The 21,116-nt window shown below is 38.6% G+C and overlaps 1 pseudogene; it reads right to left on the minus strand.

Annotated features, from left to right (window-relative positions):
* Nucleotides 1-7,232: 7,232 nt before the first annotated feature.
* The window catches only part of LOC122754776, a 180,305-nt pseudogene continuing 166,421 nt past the window's right edge, over nt 7,233-21,116 (minus strand).

Below are 21,116 nucleotides of genomic sequence, written 5' to 3' on the forward strand. Positions count from 1 at the left end.
TGAGGCCCTGGGCAAGTCACTTAACCCTGTTTGCCTCAGTTTCCTCATCTGTAAAATGAGCTGGAGAAGGAAATGGCAGACCACTCCAATATCTTTGCCAAGAAAACCCCAAATGGGGTCACAAAAAGTTAGACATGACTGAAAAATGACTGAGCAGCAACATGGAGCTCCTAAGTCTAGATTGATCCAATGTCTGGGGGGACTTTTGGAATTTAGAGATCAATAGCCTTATAACCACTTGATAGATGTTTTTATTGTTTTGCTGTATTGTATCTGCTTGGTATTATGTCCTGTTAATTTATCTATCAGTTCTATGCTAAGAATAAAAAATAGCTGTATGTAATATCCAAGCATGCTTATCTGCCTCTGGAAAGCTGACTTCGTCATGTTGAGATCACATGACTAGCACTCACTAAAGTACATCAAATTAAAAAAAAAAGATGGAGGGTTCACTGGTGGATAGGGCCTCAGAGCTAACTTCTTTTTTTTAATGTTATTTATTTTTCTTTTTTCTTTTTTTTTGCAGGGCAATGGGGGTTAAGTGACTTGTCCAGGGTCCCACAGTTAATAAATGTCAAATGTCTGAGGCCAGATTTGAACTCAGGTCCTCCTGCCTTCAGGGCCTGTGCTTTATCCACTGTGCCACTTAGCTGTCCCACTAGAGCTAACTTCTTCTTCTTTTTTTTAGTGAGGCAATTGGGGTTAAGTTACTTGCCCAGGGTCACACAGCTAGTCAGTGTTAAGTGTCTGAGGCCAGATTTGAACTCAGGTACTCCTGACTCCAGGGCCAGTGCTTTATCCACTGTGCCACCTAGCTGCCCCACCAGAGCTAACTTCTAATTGAGAAGATCCACAAATCCAAATACTCCCTCACAACAGGTTAGCACTGCCTCATAGAAAGAGGTGTATCTGAGGCATAGAAAGTTGCTGACTCTCTAGGAATCATAGAGCCCAAATTTTACTTGCCTCTTCTGCCTCAGCAGGGCACATGCAAATGGGTAGGGTGTGTAAGTTTTCCTAGTGAATGGCTATCAGCATCACTTGGTAATTTGATTGTTTGTTTTTCTCATCATCAAATTCCATTGTATTACTCTTTAAAACACAACAATACTAAGAACATATGGTTCTTCTTCTTCTTTTTTTTTTTTTGCAGGCAATAGGAGGTTAAGTGACTTGCCCAGGGTCACACAGCTAGTAAGTGTCAAGTGTCTGAGGCCGGATTTGAACTCAGGTCCTCCTGAATCCAGGGCCGGTGCTTTAACCACTGCGCCATCTAGCTGCCCCCCCAGAAGATATGGTTCTTGAAAGAATTCAATTCCAATATTGTCCCTTTGTCTCCCAGAATCAGTATGTTTGATCTTATCTTTTGGGAATCCATTTTATGGATCTGCACCTTATTTTATTGGAAGCAATCCACTCTTAGACACAGATCATATGCCTTTCTCCTTCCCCTCTCTTGCCCAGGCAAGCCCCCAAACCCTTGATTCTACTTTGAGTGAGATAATCTTTTTCATACTTTGGGTGTGGTTCACAAGGCCCTTTTCCCTTATTTCCTTTACCTCTTTGTTTAAATTACCTTTATTTGTAGTGCCCTGATTTCAAGAAATACTAGTACCTTCATTCTCCTCTTCTCTCCTTTCCTTTTTGATCAAACATGTCTATCAGTGAATCCTCCCCCTCCCCTTCCCCAGTGGCTAGGCTAGAAGATAAGGGGAATAGGGGAGATTTTCCCAATGTCACCCATGTAGCTACTATTGTGAATGCCCAGCAAGAATTAGGTTATAGCTTCCTTAAGGGGCTGATGATGCAGGGTGAGAAAGGGAAAGGTTGAGCCTGATGGCAACAGAGAAGGTACAATAGGGAAGTGTTGAGCTGTAATGGGCAAAAAGGGTAGCTTTGACTGGGCTGAAGATTAAGTCCCATGCCTAGATATCACAGGGTTTCTTCCCAGCCATCTTCCTGTCCTTTGGTTAGCTGATCACATCTCTCTTGGGATCTAGCCAAAAAAAAAAAAAAAACTCAGCTCTAACACTGGAGATTACTCCTCTTGTTTCTTCTATTTCATTCCCTTCATGGGATTAGCCTACAGCTATTCTGTCTTGTTTCCTCTGTGACTCACCTAAAGGACAATAGTCTTGTATCCCATTTGTACAATATAAACAATGAGTCATCACCTGACCTTTTTATTCTATATGGAATTGTTTACCTTTCATTTACTAAGTTTTTATTTCAAATAGTCTGCTCATTTTTTGGCCCTCTTGAGTTGTTGTTTGGTCATTTTAGTGGCATCCAACTCTTTGTGACCCCATTTGGTGTTTTCTTGGCAAAAGAAGTAGAATGGTTTGGCTCTCCAGCTCATTTTATATATGAGAATACTGAGGCAAACGGGAATAAGTGACTTGTCCAGGATCATATAAATGGGAAGTATCTGAGACCAGATTTGAACTCAAGAAGATGAGTCTTCTGACTTCAGGCCTGTTTGGCACTCTATCCATTGTGCCATCTAGCTGCTAGAGATAACACAGTGCAATAGAAAGAATGTTAACCTTGGAGTCAAAGGACCTGGGTTCTGTACAAAAATTAATTATTAATAACTATAACGAACCTAGAAAAATTACAATAACTGGACTTGTGAAAATTATGATTATATGAAAAATTATAATTGGGCCGTAAGTCCCTTCATGGTCGCCATTCAAATGCGGAAATATTTTTTATAACTAGGGCTAATTTTGAGGGGCTAATCTGACTGGAGGACTAATCTGGGGACTTTTGACTATTTGGCTATCTGACTTTGTTAATTTAATGTGGGCCATTTATAAAGTTCCACCACACTGCTCCCAAACTGATAGACTAAAGATTAAGAAGCCTCTTAACTAAATAATCAAAGCAGAGTTTATTTATGAGATACTATTTAAAATTAAGAATACAGGGAAATAAAATGTACAACCTGACTGCTTTCCTTTGGTCTCTTTCCCACCTGCTGCACTTTGAACTTCTTGAATACAATAAGGGCCTTAGCCTTCTCTGGCCTCAGGGCACATTACACTTTCCCTGGTTTGTAATAAGGCCTGTAACCTTGTCAGCCCCATCTCTCCTTTTCCAAACCGAACTCTCCTCCCGCCTTGTCCGTGCTCCCCTCTAGTCAGCCTATCTAGTCCGTCCTCCTCTAGTCAGCCCCTCTCCTTAATCTTGTCTCTCTATCTAGTCCGTCCTCCCTCCTTCTTTTTTTTCCTGTCTAACTCCCAGGTCTATATATACCTTTTCTTCTCTCCACTCAAATCTCGGGGCTTCCTTCGCCCCCACAGACCAAGCTAATCCGCCAGCCAGGGCTGCGGCTGGTTTGATGGGGGGGGGGTGCACTCCCACCTCACGTGCCTCAGCACAGGCTATCTTTCAGATAGCTCCGCTCAGGTTGGAGGGAGCTGGGGGCTTTTTGTCCCCCCAGCTGTCTGACCTGGCGTCTTGTATAGCCCACAGGGCTTTTTCCGCTCAGCTGAAGCTGAGGAGGAGGGGGAGAGACCCTGAGGGCCTAAGGCTTTCTAATCTCAGCCTAAAGGTAGGGTCCCCAAATCAAAATAAATTTCCACAGTTCAGATCCACCTCATGCTCACTACTGTTGTGACTTTAGACAAGGATTTAACCTCTTTGGAGTGTTTTCTCGTCTGTAAAATGAAGAGATTAGATTCTATGGTTCTTAGAGGTTATTTCTGGCTTTATATCTATGATCACATGAAGTCCTTAATTTTATTGAAAATCCATCTTTTTCATATAAGGAAATGCTCATCATTTAAGTATAAATTAACCTTGAGTGTGAATCATTTTTATTTCTTTTTCAGTACATCATATCCTATCATTTAAAAAAATGTCTCTAGTCACTGATGAATAGTCTTAGGCAATTCAAACTGGTACTCTCTGACATGTGAATTGTCTCCTCCTTGAAAGTTGTAAGATTGTTTCTTTGACCACAAACTCTGGAGTTTGGCAATTACATTTTTGGGTAGACTTAACTTGGGGCTTTTTTCTGATGACATCCTATGTATTCTATTGATCTGTCTTTTAGTTTGAAGGCTTCTGGATACTTTTCTTAAATGTTTCCTGCAATATGGTATTCAGGCTGTTTGTTTCATCATGTTTTTCTTGGAAGCCAATGATTCCAGATTGTCTTATTGAGCTCTATCTTCAAGGTTATTTGCTTTGGTTTATAGAGATCTCGAGAGTTTTTATTTTTTCTAATTTTGCTATCTTTGGATTTTCCTCTAATATTTTTATTGCATCATTGCATTTTGTGTTTTATCTGTCATTTTTCTTTTCAGGGAATATTGCTTTGTCAATATTTCACATTTTTTCTATACAATTGATTTTCTTATTTTTCATTTCAAATTCTACTTTAAGAGCTCTAATGTCTCTTCTTGTATCCTCTTTTGGTTTTTTAAAAATTTAGATATTTTTGTTGCATTTTAAGATCTAAATTGTCTCCTTTTCTCCCTCCCTCCCTACCACACACTAAAGAAAGCCACCCTTTCATACACACACACACACACACACACACACACACACACACACACTTAAATATCTGTAAAACTATACTATGCATACTTCTACTTATCAGTTCTTTCTCAAGAGGTGGAGAACATCTTCATAGGTCCTTTGTAATTGATTTGAATATTTATAATACTCAGAATAGCTTAGTCCACAGTTATTCTTTGAACAATATTGCTGTTGTTATATATGATGTTTTCTTGGTTCTGCTCATTTCACTCTTCTTTACTTCATGTAAGTTTTTCCTTGTTTTTCTAAAATCAGCCAGCTCATCATTTCTTACAGCACCATAGTATTCCATCACAGTTACATACCACAACTTGGCTAGCCATTTTCCAATTGATGGGCATCCCCTCAGTTTCCAGTTCTTTGCCACCACAAAGAGAACTACTATAAATATTTTAGAACTTGTAGGTTCTTTTCCTTTTTCCTTGATCACCTTGGGAAACAGACCTAATAGTGGTATTGCTGGGTCAAAGGGTATACACAGTTTTATAACTCTTTGGGCATAAGTCCAGATTGCTCTCTAAAATATTTGGATCACTTCACAGTTTCACCAACAGTGTATTAGTGTCCCAATTTTTCCACATCCTGTCAAACATTTGTCATTTTCCCTTCTATTGTTTTAGCCAATCTAATAGGTATGAGATGAGATTTCAAAGTTGTTTTAATTTGCAGTTTTCTAATAATAATTTAGAGCTTTTTCATATGAATATAAAGAGCTTTGGTTTTGTCATCCAAAAGCTGCTTGTTCATATCCTTTGACTATTTATCAACTGGAGAATGACTCAAATTTCTTGAAATTTCAGTAAGTTTTTATACATGTAAGATATGTGAGAAACTATCCAAACCCCCCCCCCCCCCACACCCAATTTTCTGCTTTCCTTCTGATCTTGGCTACATTGATTTTATTTGTAGAAAAACTTTTAAATTGAATGTACTCAAAATTATCCATTTTACATCTCACAGTGCTCTCTATCTCTTCTTTATTCATAAATTCTTCTCCTATCCATAAGTCTGATAGGTAATATGTTCCATGTTCTTCTAATTTACTTATGACTTATGCCTTTATCTGGATCATACATCCATTTTGACCTTATCTTGGTAAATGATATAAATATTGGTCAGTATCTAGTTTTTGTCAGACTGCTTTCCAGTTTTCCCAATAATTTTTAGTAAATAATGAATTTTTATCCCCAAATCTTGAATCTTTACGTTTGTCAAACACAAGGTTATTATAATAATTTGCTACTATGTATTGTAAATCTACTCTGTTCTACTGATCCACCTATTTCTTAGCTAGTACCAGATATTTATAACTATTGCCTTTTTTAAATAAAAGGTAAACATTACCTTTTATCTTCTTAATGTTTTTTAAGCTTCCTAATTACTCTGGGTATTATTGAAGTAGTTCTGTTATTATTTTGGGGGAGATTTAATTTTTGTGCTATATCTTTGACAGATACTGTTTGTGTGACCCTGGGCAAGTCACTTAACCTTCTCAGTTCTCTAGGCAACTTTCAAAGATTATAAATTACAGAAGAGGTAATAATCTACATTAGAAGAGTGAGTTTCCTCATTTTATACTTAAGCAGTTGATTTGTTGAACCCAAGTCCAGAACTTAACACTTATTTTTATTACATTTCAACTTGTTAGCTTCTACTCACCATTACAACCTATTAAAATCTACTTGGATACCAACTTTGTCATCCAATGCTCTCTCCATCAGGTTTATGTCCTCTAAAAGTCCATACTATAAGTAATTGATTAAAATACTGAACAGGAACATAATTAAAATAAGAACATGGTCAAGGGCAGGTAGATGGCACCGTGGATAGAGTACTGGATCTGGAGTCAGGAAGACCTACTTTCAAATACCTAACACTTATTAGTTCTTCCTCGGGTAGGTCATATAATAGCATCCATCTCTCAGAGTTGTTATATACATAAAATAAGAAAAATTTTGTAAAGTGTTTTGCAAACTTGAAAATATATAAATACTATTATTATTATTAGTCCCCAGAGTTATGGACCATTACAGACCACTCTCCCGTTTGACATCATATGATCAACACTCAAAAGAGCTATTCAGTTAGTTCCAAACCTAATTGTACTACTCATATCACATTCTTATAGCTATCATATTTACAAGGGAAAAAAGGCCAAGGTCTACTGCATGAGGCCATCATCAGTCATCTGGACCTGTGTCTTGCCACTGGACTTCTATGACTAGAGAAGAAAGTGAGGCTGATGACTTTATCTACCTTGGCCTCACTTCAATTCAATTCACTTGCAGGTCAAGACATCACCCTCCCGATGTCATTGGTCCTCTTCAAGGAAGAAGGATGAACAATAATTTACAAGGATATTATGAAAGACTTTCCTGAAATCCCAATGTACTGTATCCACAAGATTTTCCCTTATCCACTAGTTTAGGAATCATTTCCTGGTTTGGATACCTCTTCTGAATCTTCCTTTTTCTATCAAGGGCACCACCATCTTTGTGATCATCCAGCCTTCTAATTGGTCTGCCTGACTCACTTCTCCCCACTTCAATCCACTCTCTACACAGCTACCAAAGTGACTTTCCTAAAGTGAAGGTCTGCCCATGTCACCTCTCCTACTCAATAAACTCCTGGCTCCCTTTTACCTCTAAGATTAAAACAAACAAACAAAACAAAACATTGGGCATTTAGAACTCTTCACAACCTAGTCCCAAACTATATCCCAGCCTTTTATTCCTTCTTTTTTCCCCTGCACCAACATTTGCCTTGGCAATAGCCCTGACTTTCTTCATTCTGTTCTTGCATTCCTTTTATTGCATTCTTGATATCTTTTTTCTCCTTATATAGGCCATGCCATGTCGGTCTGTGCTTTGGTTCATTTTTCTTCACATTGTCAACGGAATCATAAATCATGCCAAGTCTTGCTACCACCAAAATGGGTTCTGAATCCAAAGATAGAAATGACATCTGGACTTGTACATATTGGTCAATTTTTCTTCAAATTTCAGGCTCAGGCACTGTGGCCTTCCCAGGATCAAGGACATCTAGAACCATCTGTTTATGTTTAAGAAGTCTGTTTGTCATGAACTTCCTGGTTCTGATGGTCACCATGTCATTGGCTCTTGGGACCCAATTTCCAACTAGTTTCAACTTCAGAGTAGGCAAGAGGTCTCCAGGAGAGTCATGAGCTAGGCTGATGGATGGAATGGATGCTAGACAGATGGCAGACTCTCTAAATGTATTTCAAATAGGTATACTCAGACTACCCAAGCCTGTGGTTAGCATTTTTCATAGAAACAAAGCAATCATCTAAAACGAAAACTTTCTTGAGCCTAGAGGAAAAGGCTTCAGGCTCCCTTCAGAGAAGAGGACAAGATAAGAATTTTTGGCTGTAATTTTTGGGAGTTACAGCAACAAGACATCTCTTCTGAGGCTCAAACACCCTGTTCTTGAGTCCTGACTCCTTTCTTTGTGGCAGCCACCTCTGCCAAGTCTTTCAGTCTCCTAGGTACTCAGCCTCTTGTCTCCTTTCCTTCCTTCCTCCCTCCCCACCATTAATTGTATCCTCAGCACTTAGCACAGTGCCTGGTACATAGTAAACACTTAATAAATATTTCTTGAATAGAATTAATTTCCCCTAGGAAGAATTAGGGCAGCTAGGTGGCACAATGGATAGAGCACTGGGCTTGGAATCAGGAAGACTTTTCTTCATGAGTTCCAATCCAACCTCAGAGACTTACAAGCTGTGTGACCCTAAACAAGTCACTTAACTCTGTTTGCTTCAGTTCCTCATCTGTAAAATGAGCTGGAGAAGGAAATGGCAAACCACTCTAGTACTATGTTTGCCAAGAAAATCCCAAATGGGGTCATGAAGAGTTGGACACAACTGAACAACTGCAACATGTAAAGAAAGCTCCTTGAAATCCCTGAGTGAAAAAAATGGGGCCATCTTAATCACTTTTTCGGCTTACTTCTAATTTGATTTCCTCAGTGGTTGGACCAATTCATAGTTCCATGTATATTAGGTCAGATTTTTCAAAAGTGAAGTGGGCTCATCAGACTAGCTTGAAGTTCCCTTTCCCCAGATGTTTCTTGAAGCCCTTTCCCCTGAGCATTAAGTGCTCTGCAAAGAACCAATGAGTCTCTAGAATTCCCTAAGGAGAAATACAGTACCCCTGGGAAAATGGATCCAAGCTTGTCACTTGTACAGTGTTCTCCTTAGAACTAACCAATCCTATTTACTTATCTGCCTTCTTCTCCCCCTTTTCCTTTCAGAAATAACTTTCTCATCCACTTTCCTTGTTAAGGTCAGACTTTAGAAGTGGCCAATGCATTGATTAGATGACTAACATTTTTTTAAAAGGCTGTAACAACTGACATTAAGATCATCACAAAAGGTTGAATATTTTATTCCTCTTCTGAAGGGGATAGTTTGCTATTTTCTGAGGCAGCAGAGGTACAAGTTCATTAGTATTCATGACAGATGTGAAAGGCATATGGATAAATGACAGTGTTTGCTGTGGAAGGCATGGGTTCCTTCCTATTTACACCATCCAGCAGGGGACATTTTCTAGGGGGACAGTGGGACAGGAGGATGAGATGCTTTCTCTCTGGTGCATGAGTGAACAGAAAAAAGAACAAGAATTGAAAAAGACCCGACCCAATCCTACTTCCATAAATTTGAGACAGCAATAAAAATGGATTTAGCTCTTTACTGAATAATTCATGTCCTTGTAAAAGGAAGAAGTAATGACTTATACTCTACTCTACCTCCTCTTATTAAGTGCTAAAGGCTGACTGACTAATTGACTGACCAGAAGAGGGGTGGGGGGGGGCTTTTCTCAAATTCCCATCCAACCTCCACCTCACAGCTGTGGATAAGTTAAGTATAATTCAATGTCAGTTTCAAGTGATAAATACTACATACAAAATAATAAATGAACACGCTGAACAGAAATACAAACAGTGTAATATTTTATTATGGAACATTACCAGGATGATTCTCAACAGCTAGCTTTTGGTTTTGGTCATCAGTCTCTTTGGCCAGCAAGACTACAAGTCAGAAGATCCAGGTTGATTGGTTAGTTGTTGTCCTTCATTCTTTTTGGGGGGTGGGGCAACAAGGGTTTAGTGACTTGCCCAGGGTCACACAGCTAGTAAGTGTCAAGTGTCTGAGGCCAGATTTGAACTCAGGTACTCCTGAATCCATGGCTGGTGCTTCATCCACTGTACCACCTAGCTGCCCTGTCCTTCATTCTTGAAGAGGACCAAAATGACATCACTACATCAAGGTAAAAGTACAATGTGTCCTATTGTGGTTGATAAGTCTCAAAAGGTTCTATCACAAGTTGGGCACAAGTAGTCCACATGAACATTTGGAATGTAGATGTCTCTAAATGTATACATTTTACATTTCTTTTGAGCTACTTCAATTCCGCTTCATTTATAGAGCACAGTGACTTCTTTGATGTGGGCACACCATGCTGGGCAGTCCTTTGCCTTTGTCTCCCATGTCACACAATTGACTCCGAAGTTCTTCAGACTTCGATATGAGTCCCCTCTTCAACACTTATTAGCTGTGTGACTTAGGCAAGTCACTTCCTCTGTCTGGACCTTAGTTTCCTCCTATTAAAAATGAGAGGGTCAGAATAAATAACCTCTAAGATTTCTTCCAGTTACAACATTCTGTCATCCAGTTATCTAGTTTACTTGCTATTCCCCATATATGACTGTAGCCTACTACTGGGAGCTTTGCCAAAAGTCTTAGATTCAAAGGAGTAGACTAAGGAATGACACAGCTAGACAGTTTCTTTTTCATTGTTCTCTAAACTCCAAAGAGTTTTTAGACTTGACTTGAGGCAGTCTACCTAGAATATCTCTCAACATGAAGGGGCTTTCAAGCACAGCTATGAGGAGTTCTGATCCAGGGTGATGAGTATGACATCAACCATGTCCCGGATGAACATCATTCTGCTCATTCCAGACAGAAACCAGTAATGTCCCTTCCCCTTCCCATTTCCCTCTCTCTAAAGAGGGCAATTATATGGTGGGTCATTGATTCACTTTAAACCTGATGGTTCCCTCTGGGCTTGGGACTTTTATTTTAAAAGTTTATTTTGTTTCTTAAGCCATCAAGTGCAATAAAGCTGTAGGTCAATGAAAAGATTAAGTTGTGTGTGCATTTTATTTAAAATTTACAGAGAGGATACTTAGAGAGCATTTCTCATTCTAGAAAGACCAAAAGTTTTTTTGGAATTGATCTGGGTTGGGGCAAGAGTCTGATTTAGGAAAGTTAGACAAAATGAGTTAGTGGCATTGACTTCTTAAAAGCTTGGCAGATGAATTAAGTATTCATAGACTTCTAGATCTCAAGATAGTAAGCACAGTAAATGGTGAAGGAAGCAGATCACAAGCATTTTCACTATCCTTTTCTTGGTTGTGGCCATTTGCTACACTCATTATGTGACCAGGAGCAGGTGTCTCAGGAAGTATTTAAGGCTATAAGTTACAGAAGAATTGCTCATTGGAGTTTCTTTGACCACAACTCCCCAGTGGAATATCATTATGCCATCTGAACAAGTTGTGGCTCGATGGAATACTACTGTGCTATAAGAAATGATGAGCTCATTGATCTTAGAAAGGCATGGAAAGACTTGCATGAAGTGATGAAGAGTGAAGTGAGCAGAACCAAGAGAACATTGTATATAGTAACAACATTATTGTTTTAAGAACAACTTTGAATGACTAATTCATTTTAACTATTAAAAATACACAAATTAAAAATAAAGGACAAGGGGGCAGCTAGGTGGAGCAGTGGGATAAAGCACTAGTCTTGGATTCAGGAGGACCTGAGTTCAAATCCAGCCTCAGATACTTAACACTTAACTAGCTGTGTGACCCTGGGCAAGTCACTTAACCCTCATTGCTCTGCAAAAAAAGTAAAGGACATATGAAGAGATGCTATCTGCATCCAGAGATAGAAATGATAAATAGATATACAGAATAATTGTACACACACACACGCACACACACACACATCTATCTATCTATCTATCTATCTATCTATCTATCTAGATGTGTGTGTCTAATGGTAGCCATGGCGGGGGGAGGGGGGAAGGAATAGAAAACCAAGAAATTTACATGATAACTTTGTTGTATATTTGGAGGGAATAGCAAGTTGTACTTGATAGATTTGCAGTTTCATGTGCAATCATCTTTTTATTGTACTGTGTTATGGAAATTCTTGTTCCATTCCCTGAATTTAAACTAAAATAAATTTTAAAAAAATCAATCAGTAAACATTTATTAAGTGTCTATTATTTGCTGGACACTGTGCTAAGTTCTGAGGATACAAAAAGAGACAAAAGACAATCTTTGCTCTCAGGAAACTCACAATCTAATAAAGTATACAAGGGGAAATTGAAAGACATAGATCTTTGAATTTGCCACATGAATGTAACCCCAGTTGCTCAAGGGAGTTTTGCCTAGGCATGATTTTTTTCTTTTTTCTTTTTTTTTTGTAGGGCAATGGGGGTTAAGTGACTTGCCCAGGGTCACACAGCTAGTAAGTGTCAAGTGTCTGAGGCCGGATTTGAACTCAGGTACTCCTGAATCCAGGGCCTGTGCTTTATCCACTGTGCCATCTAGCTGCCCCATGATTCTCAATTGGTAGAATGATTTGCTCCCTATGAACCTGCTTAAGGGAGAGAATTGGTGCAAAAGCTGTGAAGGAGAGAGACCCTCTTTATTGCTCTAGCAAGAGAGGACACATAAAGCTCCAGACTCTTTTCATGGGGAGTGCTGAGGATAGAGAGAACAGAGCTTGAAAAAGTCTGGAAAAGCCAGTTCTTCAACATATGCCAGATTTCTAGCTTGACTTCTTTGAGACTTTGTAGAATTTCCCCTTGGGTAAGATCAGTGACTCTCTTTCTTTGTTGAGCTAAGATATCTTGCCCCCAGTGGGAAAGCTCATTTACACTGTGTATATTCTAATCTATATAACTTCTCTGATTTTTTTTATTTCTTTAAATAAATGGGTTTAGTTTCTATTCACTATTTGTGATTCCAACTGTCCATAGGACCTCTCAAAATGAATGCCTTCTCAGCATCTTAAACTCTACAACCCTACATGTCTGAAACTGAACTCATCATCTTTCCTCCCAAATCCTCCCTTCTTCTTAGCTTCTCTATTACTGTTGCGAGCACCATCATTCTCTCAGCCATTCAGGCTTTCAACCTAAATGCCATCTTCAGCTCTTCACTTTCTTAAATGCCTCAGTGGCCGAATCTCTTTGGCTCTACTTTTCCCCCTCTTTTTCCTTTTTAATATTTTCCAGTTACATATTACATATAAGGATAGTTTTCAACATTTGTTTACACTGGATTTTTAGCTCCAAATTTATATTTTTTCCCCCTCTTCCCTCCCTCCTCCCCAAGATGGAAAGCAGTCTGATATAGGTTGTATATGTACAGTAACATCAAACATATTTCTACATTAGTCATCTTGTAAAAGAAGAATCAGAGCACAAAGGAAAAACCTCAAACAAGAAGGAAAATAAAAAACAATCCAAAAGTAGAAACAGTATGATTCAATCTGCATTCATAATTCACAGTTCTTTTTTTCTGGATGTTGAGAATATTTTCTATCACAAGTTCTTTGAAACTGTTTTGGATCATTGCACTGCTGAGAAGAGCCAAGTCTATCCCCATTGTTCATCACACAATGTTGCTGTTGCTGTGTACAATGTTCTTGTGGTTCTGCTCCTCTCAGTCAGCATCAGTTCATGTAAGTCCTTCCAGGTTTCTCTGAACTCCTCCTGCTCATCGTTTCTTACAGCACAATATTATTCCATTACATTCATATACCACAATTTGTTTAGCCATTCCCCTATTGATAGGCATTCCCTCAATTTCCAATTCCTTTGTTGGCTCTACTTTTGCAACATCTTTCATGTAAGTTGCCCTTCTCGCCTCTGACACTAACACCACCATCAACTCGCACCTGGACTATTGCAATTGCTTGTTGATTGGTCTTCCTGTCTTGTCTTTTCTCAATACAGTCCATCCTCACTGGTACCCCCAATCAATAAGCTCCTGTGGCTCCCTATTACCTCTAAGATCAAATAAAAACCCTTCATAATCTAGCCCTTTCTCACCTTTCAAATCTTTTTATAACTTACTCCCCTCCAATCTAGTGGAAATGGTCTTCTTGATGTTCCTTGAGAATCTCAAGGCATTTCACTGACTGTCCCTTTTGCCTGGAATTCTCTCCTTCCTCTTCTCCATACTCTGGATTCCTTGGCTTCCCCTGAATCTTAGCTAAAATCTCACCTTCTGCGAGAAGCCTTTCCTGATCTCCCTTAATGCTAGTGCCTTCCTTCTGAAATTACCTCCTACTTAAAGGATATATCATATCTGTACATACCTGTTTCCAAATGTTATCCCCCATTAGGTGAACTCCCTGAAAATAGGAACTATTTTTACATTTTTAAAATCCCCAGTACTTACCACAGTGATCGGGACATTTGACTTGAATTGATTATTTGTTTGCTTGTTTGTTTTTGGCAGGGCAATGGGAGTTAAGTGACTTGCCCAGGGTCACACAGCTAGTAAGTGTCTGAAGCTGGGTTTGAACTCAGGTCCTCCTGAATCCAAGGCTGGTGCCTTATCCACTGCGCCACCTAGGTGCCCCAACTTGAATTGATTATTGATGGTCTTTTTGTAACTATCATTTGGTAGGATGGAGTCAACCTAAGTTTGGGGTATCCGTTCCTCTTTAAGGGATAGAAACCAGGAAAGTGGCTAGAATCTTTTTAAACCCTATTTTTAAGACTAGCAATATTTACAGGACAGATAGATAAAATTCTATTCCATTACCTTGTCTCTCAAATGAAAGCAAAGTGGCCAACCTCATAACCTCTTCTTCTCCTCTCTAGGCAGGAATTAAAAATTCCCTTGGAGAGATGTGGGCAAGATTCCAGAACTATCTATTGATGCCTCTCTACAAGCCACATTTAGACAACCAGTATAAATATATACATAACCCACATAAGCAACACATGCACCTTATACAAGATTAGGAGAACAAGAACTGTAGACACATTGCTATAACTTCATGCGTGTAAAAGAAAATTTAGAAAGAGACATAGAGCAAATATGTTTTTTTTAAATAAAGGTATAAACATCAACAGAGACAAATGGTTTACTTAGAAAATCTTGGGGCAGCTAGGTGGCGCAGTGGATAAAGCAATGGCTCTGGATTCAGGAGGACCTGAGTTCAAATCCAACCTCAGACACTTAACAATTACTAGCTGTGTGACCCTAGGCAAGTCACTTAACCCCAATTGCCTCACAAAAAAAAAAAAAGAAAGAAAATCCTAGAGCAGTCGTCTCTAAAGTTGGGACCAGGACCCAATGGAACAAGGTGGCCTGACCTGAACAGTATGAACGACCAACTTAAGGTGGGAAGATAAGTTCTTTCCCTCCCTTCCCATGACAGCCAACCTCAGCATTTGTCTCCAACAGAATCGTGCCTGTTTTTATCCCCCAGCACTCCTCAAATACATCCTCTCTCCCTCTACTATGCAAGCTGCCATATTTTCTCCATATAATTCCCAACTTCTTATTCTCTCTAACACCAACATGTTGTATCAGCAGCCAGATCATGGGCCATCTCTCTCCCTAATATCTCTTGCATCTCTCTCCTACTCCTTACTTACATGGCTACCACCCAAGTTTAGTCCTTTATTTTTAAATTTTATTTTATTTTAATTTTTTTTACCAGGCAATGAGGCTTAAGTAACTTGTCCAAAGCCACAAGCTAGTGTCAAGTGTCTGAGGCTGGATTTGAACTCAGGTCCTCCTGAATCCAGGGCCAGTGCTTTATCCACTGTGCCACCTAGCTGCCCCCAAGTTTAGTCCTTTATCACTTTTTACCTAGATTATTGCAGTAACTTCCTAATTGATCTTGCCTCAACTATCTCCCCACTGATCATGTCACCCCACTAAACTTTAGTGACTTCCTATTATCTGCAAAATTAAATATTATTTCATTTTTATGTAATATGGATGGAGGAAGATAGTCCTCCATTACATGTATATCATTATTTTAAAATTTCTATTTTATGTATGTTTTTGTCTTTTTTTGCGGGGGGGGGGGGCTGCAAGACAATGGAGGTTAAGTGACTTGCCCAGGGTCACACAGCTAATAAGTGTCAAGTGTCTGAGGCCGGATTTGAACTCAGGTCCTCCTGAATCCAGGGCCGGTCCTTTATCCACTGTGCCACCTAGCTGCTCCCTTTATGTATGTTTTATAACACATATATTAGCATAGTAAGACATAACAAAAATAAATACATTGGGGGGGGGTCTATGCTCACATTTTTTTAACATAGTGACATGTAATTTTAAAGTGAGTGTAATTTAAGTGAGTGGAGACCACTCACTGCTTTAGAGAATCAATAAAGATCATCAAAAAAACCCCACCAAATCATCAAAGATCAAGAACTTCAGTAAAGTAGCAGGGTACAAAATGAAATGTTCAAATCAGCATTTCCACACAATACTAACAAAATCCAGGAGGAAATTATATTAACAAAAATCTCATTCAAAATACCTACAAAATATATATCTTGTAGTCAATCTACTAAGACATACATAGGACTTCTGCAAATACAATTATAAACACATAATAGAAATAATGGAAAATAAATAACTAGAGAAAATATAAATTACTAGGGTAAAGAACTCCTTATTTGGCAAGTTAAAATTCGGTTTAGACCACCATCTTATACCACATAGTACAATTAATTCAAAAATTGATATAATACCTGAATATAAAAGGACATATTATTTTTTTAAAGAAAAGCAAAAAAAGATATTTTCATTTATGGCCAGAAGATAATCTTTAATGAAATAAGAGCTATAGATGATAATGAAAGACAAAAATAGGCAACTGGAATTACATAAAATGAAAAAGCTTTTGTATTAACATAAGCAATGCAGCTAGAATAAGAAAAGAAGATGTAGAATGAGGAAAATATATCAAATATCACTGATGAAAGTCTGATATCTAAGATATCTAGAGAATTAATGCAAATATATGACCAAGAAATCTTCCTTAATAGGTAAGTAGTCCATCTTTAGAAGAATTACAGACTCTCAAACACCATATGAAAATGTGCTCTAAATCACTAATAATAAGAGAATACAAATTAAATAAATCTGATATTTCAGACCTAGAAAATTGGACAGGAGGATAAAAAGCAGAAACATTCAGTGGTAGAAGAGTGTTATAATGGTATAGGAAGACAGATTCACTAATAGACTGTTGATGAGACTTGTTTGGTCTAACCATTCTGGACACCAAAAGGGAATAAACTATTCATGCTCTTAGACCTAATATTCACACTATTAGGCACATACCCCAAGAAAGTCAAAGGCAGAAATGAAGGTCCAACATCTAAAATATTCATAGCACATTTTATGATATAAAAAATAGGGGAAAGCAGATTATTATTGATCAGGAAAAGGCTAAACAAACTATAGTAAATGAATATATTGGAATATTATTATGTAATAAGAAATTACATATATGAGGAGGTCAGAAAAACATGGGAAGATTTGTATGAACTGATGAAGAATAAAATAAACAAAACTAGAAGTACAATCTACTCAATGATTATAATAATGCAAATGAAAAGAGAACTAAGAGGAAGTTAAATAATTCTAATGACAAATTTTGGTTCCAGGAAACAGATAATGAAAGGTATCTCCATTTTCTCAGCAGAGAGGAGGGGGACCACCAGGGTAAAATGTTGTATATGTTGTCAGAAATAGTCACTGTTTCAGATATTTTTGCTTGCCCATTTTCTTTATTAAAAGGGAGGATGTAATTCCTAGGGGTGGAGTGAAGATATAATCAAAATTTATTATGATTTCTTATAAATGCATGTTTGTGTGGTTTTTATTCACTCATTTATTTGCTTCTGGGGAGGTGGTGATTTAGTGGAAAGTAGAAGGGGTTTGAAATTGTAGGACTTTGGTTCAAAATCAGTTCTGTCACATGACCTATTTGAACCTGGGCAATTTTATCACTTCTATAGACCTTGATTTCCTCATCTGCAAAATGATGGGATGGGGGAGGGAGGAAAGGAAAACTGGATGACCTCTAAGACTCCCTCCTGATAGAAATCCTTTGACTGCATTATTCAATGCTAAATGTCGACGGGGGGTTTTACTCATTATTTCATGTGCTTATTTAATCTGCCAGTGGTTACTGTCAATAATTTTAAGATGACTTAAAAAAAATAATTTGGTTAGATGTCACTAGCCCAAGGAGATCTGAGCCATTTAAAGCTTCATAAACATCAGGCCCAGTCAGGTCATTTCCTGCCAGAGAGGAGGATGCAAGCCTCAGGCACTTCCACTAGTTATGAAATGACAGGAAAACAACTTTAGTCGGTTACATTCCTTGGGCAGACAGCATAATACAGGAAAGTGAAGAAAAAGCCTTGAAATGAGTGATCTTCCTCTGAGCTGAAAAGTTAACAAAGTCATAAAGGAGAAAATGTTGCCATGGAGATGGGGTGGGGCTTACTTGGTTTAGTCCCTTCTTGGTACCTAAAGGGACAACAAAGCTAATGGAAAAACTCACAACATATTAGAACTGGTAGAGACCCTTAAAGATTATCTAATTCAGTCTAACTCCCACATTTACAGTTAAGAAAACTCAGTCCTGGGGGCGGCTAGGTGGCGCAGTGGATAAAGCACCAGCCCTGGATTCAGGAGTACCTGGGTTCAAATCCAGCCTCAGACACTTGACACTTACTAGCTGTGTGACCCGGGGCAAGTCACTTAACCCCCATTGCCCCGCAAAAAAAAAAAAAAAAAAGAAAAGAAAAAGAAAAAAAAAGAAAACTCAGTCCTAAATTATCCAATAAAGTCACAGATATAGGATGACATGATCATAGACTTAGAGCAGGAAGGGGTCTCAGAGATCTAGTCCAGCACTTGGTCATCATCCATACTTCCTAGGCCCTGACACTTCATTTTCTTTCACAAATGCTACAAGCCAGTTAGCCTAGCCAATGCCTCATTCTTTGCACACAATACTTCATCTCTCTTCTCCATGATTATGCACTGGCTATCCCCAATACCTGGAATACTATTCATCGTCACCTTCACTTTTTGGTTTCTCTGACTTCCTTCAAGTCTCAGTCCAAACCTTATCTTCTGCAGGTGGCTTATCCTGGTTTCCTACCCAGATGGCAGTATCTTTTTCTTCTAAGAGTATCTTCCATCTATTTTGTACATATCTTGTCACCCAACTCTCACCTGTGGCTCCAAGAAGCTATAGTATGTATAGAAGCCACACCCCACCTCAGCAGATGTACTAAACCAGGTTGAGGGTAACTGACAGGCTTCAAACCCATCAGTGAGTTAGGGAGATGTCTACCCCAAGCATGTGAAGACTTCCCCTGGCCAAAAGAGTGGATGAGAACAATTTGTTCCAACTACCATGAAGGTGGCTGAAGCAGACCCCATGGAGTGCTTTGAACTTAGTCAGACATCAAAGATGCCAAGGTCATGCACTTCACCCCAGGCCATCACCAGTCATCCTGACTTTTGTCTTGCCATTGGACTTTGATGACTCTGGAAGAGAATGAGACTGATGCCTTTGTGCAATTCTGCCTCATTTAAGTCCAATTCTTGCTCAAGTCAAGATACTACCCATACCCCAACATTGCATTGTCACTAGTCCCCTTTGAAAACAAAAGACCAACAACGACATATCTTGTATGTACCTAGTTATTTACATGTTGCCTCTCCCACGAGAATGTGAGTTCCTTGAGGACAGAGTTTGTTTTGTCTTTCTTTATATCTTCAGCACTCAGAAAAATGTCTAGAACATAGTAAGCTTAAATATTTTTGGAGGTGTGTGTGTGGGGGGGGTTGGTGGTTATGAGTTCTGTTTTGGACATGTTGAGTTTGAATTTTATACAGGATATCCAGGTCAAGGTTTCCCAAGGGGCAATCTGCATAGAGATGATCATTGAACCCCTGGGAGTGGATGAAGTCAGCAAGTGAGACATGGAACTTTGAGAATTATCTGTATAGAGATTATAATAAAACCCCAAAAAGCTGATGAGGTCCCAAGTGAGTATAGAAAGAAAAGAAAAAAAGGCCTTGGGGGACAGGATATAACATGAATAAAGGTTATGACATGGATAAAGAGTTATCAAGTAGGGGAAGCTAGGTGGCGCAGTGGATAGAGCACTGGCCCTGGATTCAGGAGGACCTGAGTTCAAATCTGACCTGAGACACTTAACACTTACTAGCTGTGTGACCCTGGGCAAGTCACTTAACCCCAATTGCCTCACCAAAAAAAAAAAAAAAAGAGTTATCGAGTAGACTGAAGAACGGTCAGACACATAGGAGAACCAGGAAAGAGCAGCGTCAAGAAAATGTAAAAACGAGAGCATATCCAAGAGGAGACTAAGCATAGCTGAACAAAACAGATCAATACATTGGCTATGTCTGAAAATATAGGTCTCATTCTGTCCCTCGATCACCCCTGCAAGTAGTTAATATCACCTGATAGAGAATCTGGCCAAAACACTGCTAAGGCAGAACACATAGGGTAGGAGAAGAATTGTTTAGCATGGCAATGTTGGGTATTTAACACAACCAGTGCAAGGGAAATTATCCAGTACTTAAACTAGTCTCCTTGAAGAAAAATCCAGGCTGCACACAACAATGGACATTTTGGTGATTTACTGAACTTAAAATCTCATTTCTATATTTTACCCTCTAAGTTAATTTTCCTCACTTTAGAGAAGGTTAGAAGGAAAAAGTTCAAGAAGCAAGGGTATAATAAACATGTGTTCTTTCCCTCTCAAATTATCCCTGATTTATCCTGTCTATGTTTTGTTTGTACATAGCTATTTGCAAGTCATCTTCGCCCAAGTAGACTGTGAGCTTCTTGTGAGCAAAGCACATTTTTGTACCTTTCTTTATACCCCCACTGTCAAGCACTGTGCCTTAATAGTAGATGTTAATAAATGATTGCTGACTTGACCTCTCATCCATCACCTCTCTTCTTCTTTTTTTTTTACATATAAGGTATTTTATTTTTTCTGTTACATGTAAAGATAGTTCTCAACTTTTGTTTATACAAGCTTTACAATTTCAGATTTTTCTCCCTCCCTCCCCTCCCTCCCCCCTCCCCTAGACAGCAGGTAATCTGATATAGGTTATATCTATATATCTATATACATATACATATATATATACACACACATATATATCCATAATAACATTAATCCTATTTCTGCATTAATTCTGTTATAAGAGAAAAAATCAGGGCAGTAATGCAAAACCTCAAAATAGAAAAAAAAAAAACAACAGCACACAAAACAAAAGAAATAGTATGGTTCAATCAGCATCTATACTCCACAGTTCATTTTTTTTTTCTTGGATTTGGAGATCCTCTTCTATCATGAGTTCCCTGGAACTCTTCTGTACCATTGCATTGGTGAGAAGAATATAGTCCATCACAGTAGGTCAACACT

The sequence above is a fragment of the Dromiciops gliroides genome, chromosome 4, assembly GCF_019393635.1.
Source record: "Dromiciops gliroides isolate mDroGli1 chromosome 4, mDroGli1.pri, whole genome shotgun sequence".
Taxonomy (NCBI): Eukaryota; Metazoa; Chordata; class Mammalia; order Microbiotheria; family Microbiotheriidae; genus Dromiciops; species Dromiciops gliroides.